The sequence below is a fragment of the Orbicella faveolata genome, unplaced genomic scaffold (assembly GCF_042242905.1).
Source record: "Orbicella faveolata isolate gen_17 unplaced genomic scaffold, um_ofav_v1 contig_47, whole genome shotgun sequence".
In the NCBI taxonomy this organism is placed as follows: domain Eukaryota; kingdom Metazoa; phylum Cnidaria; class Anthozoa; order Scleractinia; family Merulinidae; genus Orbicella; species Orbicella faveolata.
Genome location: NW_028301577.1, coordinates 19965119 through 19980875, shown reverse-complemented (window position 1 = coordinate 19980875; position 15757 = coordinate 19965119). Strand labels below are relative to the sequence as shown.

General features: G+C 38.7%; 1 pseudogene; it reads right to left on the bottom strand.

Moving 5' to 3' along the window:
• Positions 1-10846: 10846 nt before the first annotated feature.
• On the bottom strand, positions 10847-12761 carry LOC110066904 (BTB/POZ domain-containing protein 6 pseudogene; annotated as a pseudogene).
• Positions 12762-15757: the final 2996 nt, after the last annotated feature.

Sequence of the window (15757 nt, the reverse complement as noted above, 5' to 3'; positions counted from 1 at the left end):
GGTGTGACCGGTCACGCTAAGAGAATGTTTGGTCACACCTTCCTTATTATCAGTCGGATTTTCCCAGGAATATTGTATCAAAAAAAAAATGAATAGAAAATAAGTTTCCTCCGGGTTATACTCTTTTTTTTTTTATAAGAATATTGTTTTTACCGCCCAGGCTTCATATTCTAATTTTTCTGCCGATTTTGGACTGAAAATATTCTTAGATTATTGCGTATGACATTTCTGTTTTCGAATGTATGTGGTGTCAGGATGGTGTTAAAGTAATTTTGGAGCCAACCTGCAGGTAATAAAGACTGATATGACGCACATAACGTCTGGCAGAAATGTTATTAGCATCGAACATACAGTTACTGCTGTTTTTGCTGCTGCTTTGCTATAGTTTTGCCGTTTAGAGAAAGGAAAAATTTTATATGGTTTAGTTTAAAACATATAATTGTATTTACAAATTTTCAACTTACATAATTATGTTTTTTTAAAAATCTCGGCCTCGAGTTTAGTCTTGATATATTATTGACATTTTTGCAAATTTCTGCCTCGATATTCTTATAAAATATATTCGTCTGGTTTGAAATTATACTCATGCAAGGAACGCCTAGTTACTGTAAAGCAACTGGCAGAGTTGACAAGAAACATTTATTAGGGGAAGCAGTAAATACTAGACTAGCGTTCCCAATACAACAGTGGTCAATTTTGCCTTAAGGCGTGTTTTATTTGGGTTCGAGTAGCAGCTCTCGTAGGGTCTCACATGAATGGCTCGATACCCTTTGAGAGAACAAAAGAACAAACAACGGAAACAATGCACCTAGCCCTAAAACAATAACAGCAGCTACAATAATAAAACAATAGCAGCTTACGAGAGCTGCTACACTCCTAGTTACTTGGAGTGTTTGTGAATGAGATCCATGATATAAAAATTAACTTGTGCTGTAACTGTGAGGGTAGACCGAGCACAACTGGAGAATGCGCCTCCGACGCTTAGCTTTGTTCGCATCGTTTGCGTATTATAATCCCCAGTTGATTTATTGAAAATATGTATCTCAATAACATTCATTAATTACAGGACTGAACTTACATTACACAGACAACTTTCATCACATGAAATTACATTGTTTACGTCTTTTTTTTTTTCATAAAATTTTGCAATGCATCATTTATACTACCAACCTACTTTTCTCCGTTCATCTTTGTGCGAATTTCTTATCCCTGGCATTATTCAGTTGTTCCATGAGGCAAATAATCTTACACAGAAAAATATCACAAAATCTGCAGGCACAGTGAAATATAGATTCATGCTCCTTGATAAATCTAAACATTTTTTAGTAAACAATGTTCTTGTCATTTAAGGTTTCAATATCTTATGGTGAGATTAAGGTAGGTTATTACAATTTGAGATTTGCTTTCCATTTTCTGCTTTGTTTTACACGATTGCATTGTAAACATTTAACAACGAAGCCCCTTTACAACACTTGGAACAGCGTATATAGTATAACTATTGGTCCAGTATTTGATGATTTTCTATATTCTGGTCACCTGTTTCCTTTGCTATGTATGTGTGTCGAAAGCAGAGGGAAAATAACGCTAGAAGAACATGAAATAGTGGGTGCGTCCGATCTTTGAACTAGAAGCCAGGACAGCACACGGCTAGTACCACCGCCTCGTCAGAGAACTGAGTTTGGGTGATCGAAAATATTATTTCAGGTAAACGGGATTAACCTCCCTGATCTCACGGGCCGCACCAGTTGATTGTCGCCGCCGTTTTGAAAATAGTGCTGGTGGTGTACTGGGTTCGACAATTCCGGCGGCGATCTGATTGATTCTTTGTTATGTTGTTATAGTGTCAATGTTGTTCGCACGACATGGATATAATGACATAAGGAAAAGATCAGCGTTTTTTTATGTCGTTATTTTCATGCTGTCGTGATATTACGTCAGCATGTTCACATTGCAAACGTAACGACATAAAGGTGATAAAGCCGCAAGTGTGACCCAGTCTTTATATCACAAAGAAAAGCTTGCGACATTCGGGTGTGGTCGCGTATGTACTGCATCTTCCAATTAATAGACAGCAACGTAGACTAGTCTTCTGCGCATGCGTTACAAGTAAAGCGCGTTGTTCTAGAAAGTATTGGAGTATTAGGGTAGTCTGGTTATTCGTCCAAATCATTGATACGTCCGTGAAAATGCAAGCTTTGTGCATACATAGTGTAACGTGCCTCATTTAGTTTTTCTGAATAATTAACGATGTCCAGTATTCTATGCGTTGCTGTGCTGTCAGTTTTTGATACAATTAGGATTATAAGCAGAGTAATAATAAACCAATTAAACAAAGTGTAATTTAGACTTGCAGCCAAAGTGAAATAATGCTGAGAGCTTTGTTGTTGTAATTTATTTCAATAGGCGAACTTTTGTAAAATGAACGACGATTGTTCTCACCTCCAAAACAACTAATGGAATTTAGTTTCATTACATTCAATCCTTGAACTCTCAAGATTATGACGTACATTTTTCCTGTGTCGTTGTTGTCATTGTCATTGTTATTATTCTAGTTCTGGTTTTATATCAACCCAAACTGGGTTTCTTAATTGATACACCACTATTTTCCCATTATTTGTACTTGATGTCGCGGCACGGAGAAATCAGATGTTGATCGCTATTGCTAATGACTAAATAACAGGCCTTGAGTCGCCTGGCCTGAGCTTTGTTTACTGGAAACAAAAACCAGACATGAGATTGAAGTAATATGGTTGTGGGTAAGACTCATAGCTGCTTTAATAAAATATCAAATTCATCAAAATAAATCCTTCATATATGGTTTGGCCCAGTGAAGGTGTGGGCACTGAACACGTACAAATACAAGCGGCTAGGATATGAGAAGGAGGAAGGATGAAAAACATGCTTTTACTGCAGATGAAATCGAGATAACACTGTAGCCTACATGGCTGGGCTGGTCACATGATCCCCGTTCAAACCCAAGAGGTGGTTAATGCTTATTCCAATCTACTCTCCCCAATGTTTAAAGGCACTGATAAATTATTGATACCTCAAGGTGGCTGAACACAGTTTTTGATACCTGTGTTTCATTCAACTTTTTTCTAAAACCCTTGATCCCTCGGTCGCCAAAAATGGCAGCAGCCAAGTTAACAACACAAACGTTGGTTTTTTGATGGTTAAGCTGACATGTGTGCCGTTGCCATGGCAACATGAATAAATATAAACAGGCCTTTAAATCGGTTTTGTTTATTTGTAGAAAATCTAGTCATTAGATTTTCTCTATAATTTGCATGCAACAAGCTTGTAATGATTCTCACAAGGTAACACCATTTTGCTAATAATTTAACAGAGAGATCTTTAATTATCCCTTGTTGAAGGTTCACTGGAATATCTAGAATTTCCTTTGTTAAAGTTCGATTATTTTCGATACTCCAGTTACTTATCTCCTAAAGTATTTTCGTGTCAAATTTCGTGAAATTCTAATGAGTGGTTCTCGAGAAATAGGTGTATTTCCGATAGTGCAATATTTCATTCAATCGCAATTTTTTGACTTACTACGCATGCGCTCCATTTAACTGGGTTCCTTCGGTAACAAAGAAAAAGTTGAGAATTGCTGGGTTCTTTGCATCGTTACCTTTTCTAACATATCTTTGTAATAAGAGACTAAAGCCATCAATACACTGCGTTCAGTTATAGAGAAAAATAGCACAGATAGTGCGGGTGTTGAGTAAATAAAATGATCGCTCTATTGACGGCATGTTTGTTTTTTTTTGCAATCCTTGTGCGCGCGCTAAATTGCATCAGCAAAAGTGGGCGCGAAAACTGTGTTCGGCCACCTCAAGGTGGTTCAGAAAAATAGTTCAGAAACCACGTGAATGATTTATCAAAAAAAATCTGAATTCTGACATAGGGAATTTTTAATAATACAGCACATGCAGTGAAAATGATTTACGGCGAATTACGAAAATCGTCTATGTCAAACTTTTATTAGAACAGTGTTGACAGAAGGGATTTAATGTCAATTCGTAGTGGGCAAATGATGAAAAAAATCTAACGAATGGATTTTTTTTAAATAAACAAAAACCATTTTTTAAGCCTTGTTTTTAACCAGCCCCGTTGCCATGGCAACAGGACACACCTTAGCCAAAATGCGAGAATAAACCCTTCTGTGGTTAACCTTGACTCGTGCAAAAAACGGGCGCCAAGGCATAAATAGTTTAAAAGTAATGGTGAATTAGGCATAGGCACTTGAAAACTGTGTTCGGCCACCTTAAACCGAAACTTAAGACACAGAAAACCTATTTACAAGCAAATATTATATTTTTTGTTAGAACCTTTTTCAGAAGAGCTTTGAGGCTGAGATTGAACCAAATTTTAAAAACATGCTAAGAACCCCGCAGATTGCAGAAAGTCACTAGAGGAAGTTAAGAACAGCGTGAATTCTGGTAAAATGTAAAACTTGAGTCTATACAGTCTAATAACCAAGAACTTTTCAGGTGATTCCTCAGTATTGTATTGCGCATCCCTACTACGCACGATTTTCGCGTCATTAGCGCGCGCACACTTACACAACGTAAGAGATTTTCCCTCAAGTTAAGCTCGACGGCGAAATAAATGCTCGTTTTCTCTTAAACGAGCATTGTGACCTATATTTCTCATTGCATAATCTTGGTATACAAATTATCCTCTTTAAGTTAAAAAATTGAGAAAAAAGTTGTTCGGAAGGAAAAAAGATCTAGTTAAAGGAGAGCACAAAAGCGATACACGAGGATGCGAATATGACCTTGAAAACAACGATTTTAGGAACGTTTTGAGTCAATGTCATTTAGAATTGTGATTTTGCCATAAATATATCACTTATGCGATTGCATTTTCTATGTGGCCGATACTTTCTACCTATCAAGATTTTTACAAGTATTTCTTTAATAACGTTTGCTTTCAGCTACCGCAAAATTCGACGTCAACTGATGAAACGCGCGTGATTAGGCATAAATGGGGTAAGATTGGCCCATCATCTCTCTTTAGCGATAATGGTGGTCTATCCTTTTAATTGTATTTTTCGATACAGTGCCTTGTAGGGAACATTCAGGGAAAGTTTCAAAAAAATTCTTCGGCTATTTTATTTCTGAGGAATCACCTTAAAGTCGATTTTCACTAGCGCATTACTGATAACCCTAACTGACAATTTTTTTAAAACAACAATTTTAGTCAAACGATGGCCCTGTCGACACTACACCGGAGATAATGCAGCTTTATTTCTACGGTTAGGCCTACCGTGAGATTTAAAAAAAGTGAACAGGAAAAGAGAAGAAGTTAATGTCTTTTTACTTTTCTGGTTCGAAATTTAACACACGGGCATAGGGAGCTTGTTGTTAGAGCAATAAATTCTGTAAACAACGCTTGTTTTCAGCTGACACTTTTCAGAACGGTTAATATAATGTTCCTGAGCGCATGATGAATGCGGAAGTTTGTAAACAGAAACTACGCACGAGCAGTTGTAAGGATAAACTGACGAGGAAAGAAATAAGCGTATTTAGTGCGCTGAGCTGCAGTAGGAATTTTCTTTCAGATCAAACAGTATCCCGTGAATAATGATTTTTGGCTTTATCTGCAAGACATATCAGGTTTAGCGTGACAATGTGTCACTGCCGCGTTCAGAACGTATTGCTATCTGTTTGTCACGCATGTGTTTTCAAGTTACCCGTCAGGCTTTTCCTCTTCAGAAAAGCTTTAAAAATGCAATGAAGGATTACACTGAAGGAACGTTTTTTAAGACTATAAAATAAGAAAACGTTTTGGGATAATAACAATTGCATGCAAGAGTGGTCAATTATGTCTCAGGGTGTGATTTATTTGAAGTGCTTGTGAACGATAGAAGCACAACATGTAGCCTGCACAGATGGCAAGTTTTCACGTGTGAGTTCTTCTGGATTTAAATGAAAATATACGATCATATAAAAAAAAACAGGTGAACTAGAGTAGAACTGAGAAATTGACGTTTGTTTAGTTATGTACTTGTGTCTCCTTATTGACAATCAACTGTTAAAGTAATTGTAAGTCCACGAGGCAAAGAGTAGCGAATCCACAGACTGCTTTGACAATGATTATGATTTATTATTGGTTCCTTTGAAAGGACCAGACTTATAACACCATCGACTTATAAACACTATTCACTTGACTCTGACTGATGACTTCTGCTCAGGGTTGAAACGTCAGTCACCAACAACAGTTCCTTTCAGAAATACGTATATACCCTCACCCTGACAGTCACACTCGGTTTCCTCGCCGTTTAAATACAACTTTCTTATACCTTATTGGTATTTAATTTCGCGAATTTGGCGAGACAGTATTTCGCGAGGTTTTATTTTCACGATTTCAATGGGCAAATATGAAAAAAAGGCATTAAATTTCGCGATTTATGCGTTCTGAGCTTCATTTAATTTTTCAAAAGTCTAAATTTTTTAAAATTTGTAGATTAACTGGAACAAGCAAAACGCATTTTTAAAAATTATAGCGTTACTTAACAACAGAAGATAAAAATGTAACTTACCATTAAAACCAGTTAATAGGTTGTGTATTTTTCGAAGCACGTCCTGTATACGTTGTTGTTATTACATGCTAATCATTGTTTTCTGTGATTTGAATTTTCTTTATGGGTGTTAAATTTCGTGGGGACTTTAATTCGCGGGTCTTTAATTTCACGGTTTCTTTGCAATCGCGAAAATCGCGAAGTTAAAGTCCCGCGAAATTAATTACCAATAAGGTATTCATTTTTATTGATAAGCAATCTGTTACAACAGAGCTTATATTTGCCTAAAATTATTGCTCGACTATATTCTTTCATTTTAAACCTAAGTACATACTGACATACATAGCTTTTGATGCATGTTAGTTTTCAGGTGAACTGGTTCAACTTTTTATCTAAAAGCGGTCGTTTCTTAAAGTGCCACAAACCCCAATTTTTCTTTTTCATTTAATAAAATCTACTAGTTTCCCTGATTACTTCAGCGAAAAAATTATCTCGATTGAAAAAATCCCTGCGTTTCTACAGGCGTTTAAACATGTAATTTCTATGTTCACGACCGCGCTAAGTAGGATCTGGGTCGGGCTACTAGTGACGTCACTTCGGGAACCGGGCTAAAACACTCAAGAGACTTTTGACTGAGCTTCGAGGGCAGTCAAAACATTTTCGGGTTATTTGTGATTCATATTTTATCAAAACTGGACAAGAACATCAAGTGAAAGAACTGTGTCAACTAACATTACAATTTGGAGTCTAGCTACGATTTGGACGGCTGCGAAGTACATATTTTTTCCATGTCGAAGTGCGGGTCGCCAGTCGAGATCGCCGTGTTGTATAATTATATTTAGACCAGGATCGACAATTTGGTGGTCTATTTGGGTTATAAAGGTACAAACAATGACTGAAGAGTTAGCTTACAGCTCGTAAAGAGTTACAAAGATGCCAATGAACACGAAGAGTTGGTAATTTGACTTAACAGAACGTGCAAATTTCGGAGTAGACTACGAGTAGTCCCTCTTTCGCTTAGTCCATCGTGCGTGACGCGAAAGAAAACCGTGAGAAAAGTCACGCACGACGGACTAAGCGAAAGAGAGACTACTCGTAGCCTAATTTCGGAGTGACAAAACACTTTTACATTCAAATATTGATTTCCCCCGAAATACAAGTTAAAATGCGATGCAGTCGTACTCCACTCCTGCCTACCTCTTCAGATCAATGATTGAAAATAGTTTTAACATAAGAGATAGGCAGAGATGTCGGCGAACAATATTCGAAGGTGAGGTAACTTTTCGCTTCGTTATTGTCGACCGACCGTCGTATATGCATAATTACTGTGTACGAACACAAGCTACGCAAATTTGCATATTTCGTACAAGTGAAATCATGGAAAATCCTTCGACAAGATCTTGAAAAGAGGTCCAGTATACTTTCAGTTAAATGAATACATTTCTACTTCACTGTTATTTTGAATGAAATGTCCATTTTACGCACGCTAATAACCTGGGAGTCCTCGACTTATTACTGCTTATTAGTTTGCGTTTCGGTTGACTGACAAGTGCATTCTTCTTGCAGCACAACAATCTCCGTCGGTAGCTACAGGGTCGAATCTTAATCGTTTCTTTCACTTTCGTCATATATTTGTAAATGCTTGATCCATTCTAAGTTTGTAATTTAAATGTATTTCGTTCCTCAACGACGAAACTCAAAGAGCAAAACAATTTTGTATTCGGAATGGCCATTGAGAAAACACGGCCAGATTATAGGCGACCTTCGGCGTGCGTGTGTTTTTATTAAAATCCACAAATGCATAGCTAGTTCACCAGTTCGAAGTCTCAACAATCTTCTTCGCGTCGTTGGAGAACGTACGTTTAGTTTACTATTCGTCTAGGCAAGTCTCTAGTTCAAAACGCGATGCGTTTAATTTACCGTGTAATTTCGTCACCTATAGTTTCGTCTGGGACTCGCGTCGGAGGATCGTTCGCGCTCGAGATAGTCAGTCGCTTCCAGCTTATCCCACATTCGTGTCTTATGCAGCACCTTGACAATTTCAAGCTTTCCACTAGAGATAGAGAAGAATATACAGGCCATGAAAATCTCTAGGTTTTTACAGTAGCGGCGAACCCGTGATGACGGGGGACATGGGGATTTGCGGTGTTGCGGTGTTGATGTTTTCTTAGTGCGGTGATGCGGTGAATAAAATCTCAACTTGCGGTGTTGCGATGATCTCAAACCCTGCGGTGTGCGATGTTTGTGTTTTTCATGCTGCGGTGTTCGGTGAAATGAAATTGTTTGCGGTGCTGGGGTTTTTTGATTTACCATTCTCAAACCTAAACCTGACCTAAATTTAGCATGTAAACTTCGTTAATCCATGCTAATTTATGAAAAACACGTACCATTGAGGTTAATAATTTGTAACAAAATACAGACCATCACTTTCTAGTCAATCTTCAATGTGCTTCGGCTACCAATCCGAAGCTGTTTTAATTTATACGTAACTTGACAAGTAACTCGACCTCTGCCACCCGCAGCTCAGTGTTCGGTAGACACGTGGAGGAGCGAGGACAGAAACAATCCTGGAAATTCTGGAAACGCCAAGGCCGAATATAATGTATTATTGACTGCGCAGCTTGTTTCTACGCAAAAAAAGGAAAAGGTGGCGAAAACTACCCGCAACAAAATATATTCAGATGTGGCGTTGGCAGGGGAGAAAGAAGGCTTTCTAAGCTAAGGAAGCTTTGTAAATTACACACGTTTACTACTTTTTTTTTTGCCTTTTGCTATTCGGCTTCGTCTAGAGGTCATTCTGATACCGGTCTATACCCACTCCCAGGTCCTGCGACTTTCTTGACATTCTATTTTTTCAAACGATTATCGATATCGAACGCAAACGCAGCTAGCTCCCGAAAGCTATACTTCCAGTCAAGATAAGGCTTCAGTCTGTGGGTTTATACCCAAAGAAAAGTGAGCGAAGTACCTGTAAAAGAAGGGAGGGATCTCGTCTGCTTCCTAGCTTCCCGCAAGGTTTCTTCACAAGAGCAAGAAAACTGATTTACAGGCATCAGCAGTATCGACACATGCGCAATGAAAAGCGTTGTGATGTGTTTATTTTGTGGAAAATTGTTGAGATATAAAAGTATTGTTTTAAGTGTAGATGAACGAATCGTGGCGCTAAAAATACGAGTTGCGGTGACGGTGTTTCGTTGACTTTTCTTGCGGTGATGCGGTGTTCGTTAATTTTTTTTTTTACGGTGTTGCGGTGTTCAGACCCCCCCCCCCCCTCCCCCCATGTCCCCCTCCGTGATCGAAGAAATCCTTAATGGCTCCCCGGCTTTAGCTTCGCACAGATCAACCCACTTCTTTGGTCTTTTTCTCGTTTCTGGTAGAGTGTCATCAAGATAGCGGTAATGAAGAGCAGTACTCTATTCTACGCATCCTGTATTGCTAAAGCCTCCAACAACATATCGTCCTTGCATTCTGCAACGATTTTGACACACACTATCGCATGTTCGTATACATTCTTCTCAGAAACAAAATATTGTTATTCCCGAAGTGACGTCAGAAGCCAACTGGTCCCATTCTCCGCTATCCCTCGGTCGTGAACATGGAAAAGGGCAAATTTACAAACTTTAAAAATTCATAGAAAATTAACGAAAATAGCTAAAACGATAATTTTTTCGCAGTGGTGATCAGGAGAAAAAGGAAATTTATATTAACAAAAAAAAAATTGGGGGGTTAGTGGCACTTTAAGGTGGTTGGTACCAGTTTTCTAGCGCGGGGAGTAGATCACCATCGTGCGTCACGCGTGAGTAACACGCACAATAGAGGCGCGAGATTTAAAACCCGAAAGACCAAAAGGCTTTTTTCGCGTTTCGTTACTTATGGACATGTTGACTGTTGGAGACGAAATTCGCATTTAATGGAGGCTTTAGCTGCTAGAACAACTTTGGTCAATTCTGTGTATTTAAGAAAAAATGTTTCGGGAATTCAATGTTTCCCAAATTTCAAAGGCAACTCGATTGATCGTGGCTGCCACCGGGAGCGGGTAAAGGACTCGCAAAGTGGATGTAAGTATGGAGAATGGACAGAGAATTTGTGTAAAAATCCCTCAGAGTAAGTCCAGGAGGTTGTCTTTAACGACAACTACAACTGAACATGATGTTTTAGCAGCAAACAAAACAAAACGCCTGTTCGGAGCCCACTCGCCCGCGCGGGTACACGAAGCAGTCAGCGGTAGTCAAAACAGCTGAAGAGCAACTGCTAATCTTGTAAAGTCTGGATTTTCGAATGCGTGTCTACGCGTGTAGAAATAACGGAACTCGCGAAGGCTTTTACATGAAAACAAGCCCGGTTACCCCTTCTTTTTATTGTTTGCCGTTTTTTATTAATTGTTATTTATTGCCGTTTTTCCAAGTTTACAAGAAATCGGCTCCGTAAAATTATTTTAAAATTGTTGCGCATTTTCCTTTTCAGATGCCAAAAGCTATTGTTTGAAAAAAAAACTCGGGGTCACAGGGTTAATTTTTAAGTTATTAATGACTTAAGCGAAAAATCAGGTCTGGAAAATCCTTTTGGAATGTCGCCATGGTAACTACTGACTACAAAATAACAGCTGATTTAGGTCAAGTATAAATTTTATAATCCAAACCTACAGAAATATTACAGTGGCCCTGGTCTACCTTTTTCTATTCTTACAAAGTTATGAGCCGTCAAAAACCTGAAAACTGGTACGAGCCACTTTAAGATTGAAAACTCGTTATCCACGTCTCGTTATCTTGACGTCTGCGACAAATGGACGAAATGTTTATTGTTCTTAAAGAGAAAACAACAATTCGGAAAATTGACCGCTATAAACGCTCGTTCCATTACTTGAGTATTCACTATTCATAAATGTGAATGTTACTCCTGAACATTGGACAGAACTGACACCGCCTTCTCCGCGTAGCGAAGAAGACCCTAATATCCTAGCAGTTATGTCGTACCTCGTGTTTTTCTTTAAAATGATTTTGCCAAAAGACACTTTAAAACCATAATAAGTATATTGCCTGGCCTGTAATTCCTCTGAGTAAAATTTTCCATGTAGAGACACCGAAACTGATTTATTTTTGGAGTCTATAACTTCAAGGTCTACAGAATACGCAGTATTGTCTGCCAAATAAGCACACTCCGTGAAGCACGATATCTTTGTCTACAGACAAACTGATGGCATCTTTCGAGGCTCTAAAATAATCTAATCCATAGGTAGGCCAGCCAAATCTATTACATCGTGAAATAAAACCACATCTTTTTGTTTTTGGAAACATCTCCAGAGAACTAGAGACTGAATTGAGATCTTTGATGATACAGGTGATTTCGTCTAAGGTTAAAATTTTGCTGTCCAAAACCACACTCGCGAAATCTCGTTGATCCATTGTTGGAAAACGCAATGCCTTGACTAGGCTTTCTCCAAGAACTCTTCTTTTTGCTGCACCATTTACCGTTAGCCGCTGTCTGTTACATTCCTTCGTCGCCCAAAAGTCAACAGCTTTAAACAGCTCTATCTCTTTGATCGTCAGAGTGTCACGCTCGACTACTCCTTCAAGTAAGGCCCTCTTAATTGTCCCAAAACCATCCGATTTTACAGCCTCTTCTGTCTGTTTATCGATCACTTCCCAGCATCGATACGCCAGGGTTTTCTCTTCATATTTCAGGGCAGATGGCAAGATGTTGAAAACATTCGACGGATCTAAATTATTATGCAGATATTCAGTGCATTTATTAGCCAGTGAAGGCACCATGTATTTCTTCGCCAAATACAACACTCCCATCACATTACTTCCGCTCAAGATCACTTCATCACTGTACATGTAACGAAACAACTCCAACAGACTGTCATACTCACAGTCAGGCACTTCAATAGTGTCTGTAGTCTCCGCCAGCTCACCGTAAAACATGGCTTCAAACACAGGACTGCTAATCGACAGCACGAACTTGTGAGCTGGAATCACTTGTTTACTTTCACTTTCGTCATCGGCTCTTTTGACGAGAAACTTCACATCGCTGAAGAGATCGTTATTGAACATAAACTTGTTTCTTTCTCTGATGGTGGGTCTTGTTGTTTGCCAGTTTCTCTCGACGACGGACATGATTTCTCGACTGAAATCAACGTAGTTTAAACCAGGAGCGTTTGAGGTTGTTAGACAGCGTAGATTTGTGATAAAAAGTGGGTGGCAACTCGAGACAGCGGTGGGTTCAAAAATTTAAATAAAAGATTACTGGAAGCCATCACGAACTCAGTTGGTGTGACCAGTCACGCTAAGAGAGTGTGTGGTCACGCCTTCCTTAATACCAGTCGGATCTTCCCAGGAATATTGTACCAAGAAAAATAGAGTAGAAAATAAGTTTCCTACGGGTTACACTCTTTTTTTTATAAGAATATTGTTTTGCGGCCCAGGCTGGATGTTCTTATTTTTCTGCCGATTTTTATAGACTGAAAAGTGGGAGGCATCCCATCCAGGGGGGAGTAGAAATACTCCTAGTCTCTTCATGCTAAGGAAACCGGGATAAGCTCCGGCCTGGTGGGCCACTTGGCTCGTATACAGACTTTACCTTTACCTTATAGACTGAAAATATTCTTGTGAATATTCTTAGATTATTGCGTATGGCATTTCTGTTTTCGAATGTATTTGGTGTCTGGATGGTATTAAAGTAATTTTGGAGCCAGCCTGCAGGCATTAATGCCTGATATGACGCACATAACTTCTTGCAGAAATGTTATTAGCATCGAACATACGCCAAGTGCTGTTTTCGTTGCTTCTTTGCTATAGTTTTGCCGTTTAGAGAAAGGAAAAAATTTATATGGTTTAGTTTAAAACATATAATTCTATTTACAAATTTTCAACTTACAAAATTGCGCTTTCTTTTAAAAATCTCGGTCTCGAGTTTAGTCTTGATATATTCTTGAAACCTTTGCAAATTTCTGCCTCGATATTCTTATAAAATATATCCATCTGGTTTGAAACCATACTCATGCAGGGAGCGTAGTTACCGTAAAGCAACCGACAAAGTTGACAAGAAACACTTATATTATTAGGGGAAGCAATAAATACTAGACTAGTTTTCCCAATACAACAGTGGTCAATTTTGTCTTAGGGCGTGTTTTATTTCGGGTCGGGTAGCTGCTCTCGCTGGGTCTCACATGAATGGCTCGATACCCTTTAAGAGAACAACAGAACAAACAACAGAAACAATGCACCTAGCCCTAAAACAATAACACCTGATACAATAATAAAACAATAGCAGCTTACGAGAGCTGCTACACTTCTGTTTACTTGGAGTGTTTGTGAATGAGATATAAAAATTAACTTGTACTGTAACTGTGAGGGTAGACTGAGCACAACTGGAGAATGCGCTTCTGGTGCTTAGCATTGTTTGCATCGTTTGCGTATAATAACCCCTAGTTGATTTATTTAAAATATATATGTTAATAACATTCATTAATTACAGGACTGAACTTACATTATACAGACAACCTTCATTACGCAAAATTACAATGTTTACGTCTTTTTTATATAAAATATTGCAATTGATCATTTACACTACCAACCTACTTTTCTCCGTTAATCTTTGTGGGAATTTCTTAAACCTGGCATTATTGTTCGATGTGTCAAATAATCTTGCACAGAAAAATATCACAAAATGTACAAACTCAGTGAAATACAAATTCGTGCTCCTAGAATGTTTTTAATGAACAATGTTCTTGTCACTAAAGGTTTTAATTTGTCATGATGAGATTAAGGCAGATTATTACAGTTTGAGATTTGCTTTTCATTTTCTGCTTTCTATTTAACTATTGCATTGTAAACATTTAACAACAAAACCTCTTTATAACACTTGCAACATCATATATAGTATAACTAGTTGTTTCTCTTTATTCTGGTCACCTGCATGTTTCCTTTGCGAAAACAAAGGGAAAACAACGCTAGAAGAACATGAAATAGTGGGTGCGTCCGATCTTTGAACTAGAAGCCAGGACAGCACACGGCTAGTACCACAACCTCGTCAGAGAACTGAGTTTGGGTGATCGAAAATATCATTTCAGCTAAACGGGATTAACTTTCTTGATCTCACGGGCCACACCAATTGATTGACGCCGCCATTTTGAAAATAGTGGTGGTGGTGGACTGGGTTCGACAATTCTTGCGCCGATCTGATTGGTTCTTTGTTATGTTTTTTGTTATGTCAATGTTGTTCGCACGACATGGATATAGTGACATATGTATCAATCAGCTAACTCAAGAAAGACGGGACAACAGAAGTCCGGCAAGAAAACACAAGCACAGGCTTTATTTCAAGTGAAGTCCACATGGAACTGACGCCATCTAACATACGGGAACTAAATGACGTAACGATGTAACGATATGTCACGCAACATGTCACATCTCCCCCAATATAGAAAAAGCAAGTAAAAATGAAATATGAAATAAAATAAAATAAGAAAATAATGAGCCATGCAAATCTAGCATAATAAATGTTCATTGGCAAGTGTTCAATGTCTATAACCCCTTCAAAGTCCAATGATCATGGGCCTGACCTTGTAGCCACACAGCAAGTTCTATTAAGTCTCTTTAGTATTCAAATGTCAATGTTCAATAATAGTGAACCATAACAAGTGTTCAACAAACTAATCAAACATGCGATGCTAAAGTTAGGTTCAGTGTTCAGTACTCAAGGTTCAGTAACTGAGGCCAAGAAGCATGACAGTCAAGTATTGTAATCTGCGAGATAGGATGGTCTTTTTACAATCCGTCCTGAGCGGGTCCTTGTTATCACACCACAGTCCGACTCAGCTATCTCTCGGTTGAGTTCAACAAAGGAAGTACCGGTATCCAGGGTGCTGCTTGACTCTCCTTGACAAGTTGAGTCACCGGTTGTGTCAGGAGTGTTTGAGACTTGTGGTGGTAAATTAGTAGTAACCTCAGGAGGCAGCTCATTGGTTCTCTTCAGATGAACTCTGTTTCGTCTGTAAGACGTCCCATCTCCTGTCTCCACTTCATATGACCTTTCATCGAGCCTTTCCACGACAACTCCCTTCTTCCACTCCTTTTTTCCCAGTACAAACGGCTTCATTCGCACAGTGTCACCCTCGCTCAGAGGGGGTAGATCTCGGGCGTTGGTGTTGTAATACCGGGCTTGCCTTTGCTGGACTTCCTTCAATTTCTCTCTCTCGTGAGCCGAGTTGAGTGTCCTTGGCTCCAACAG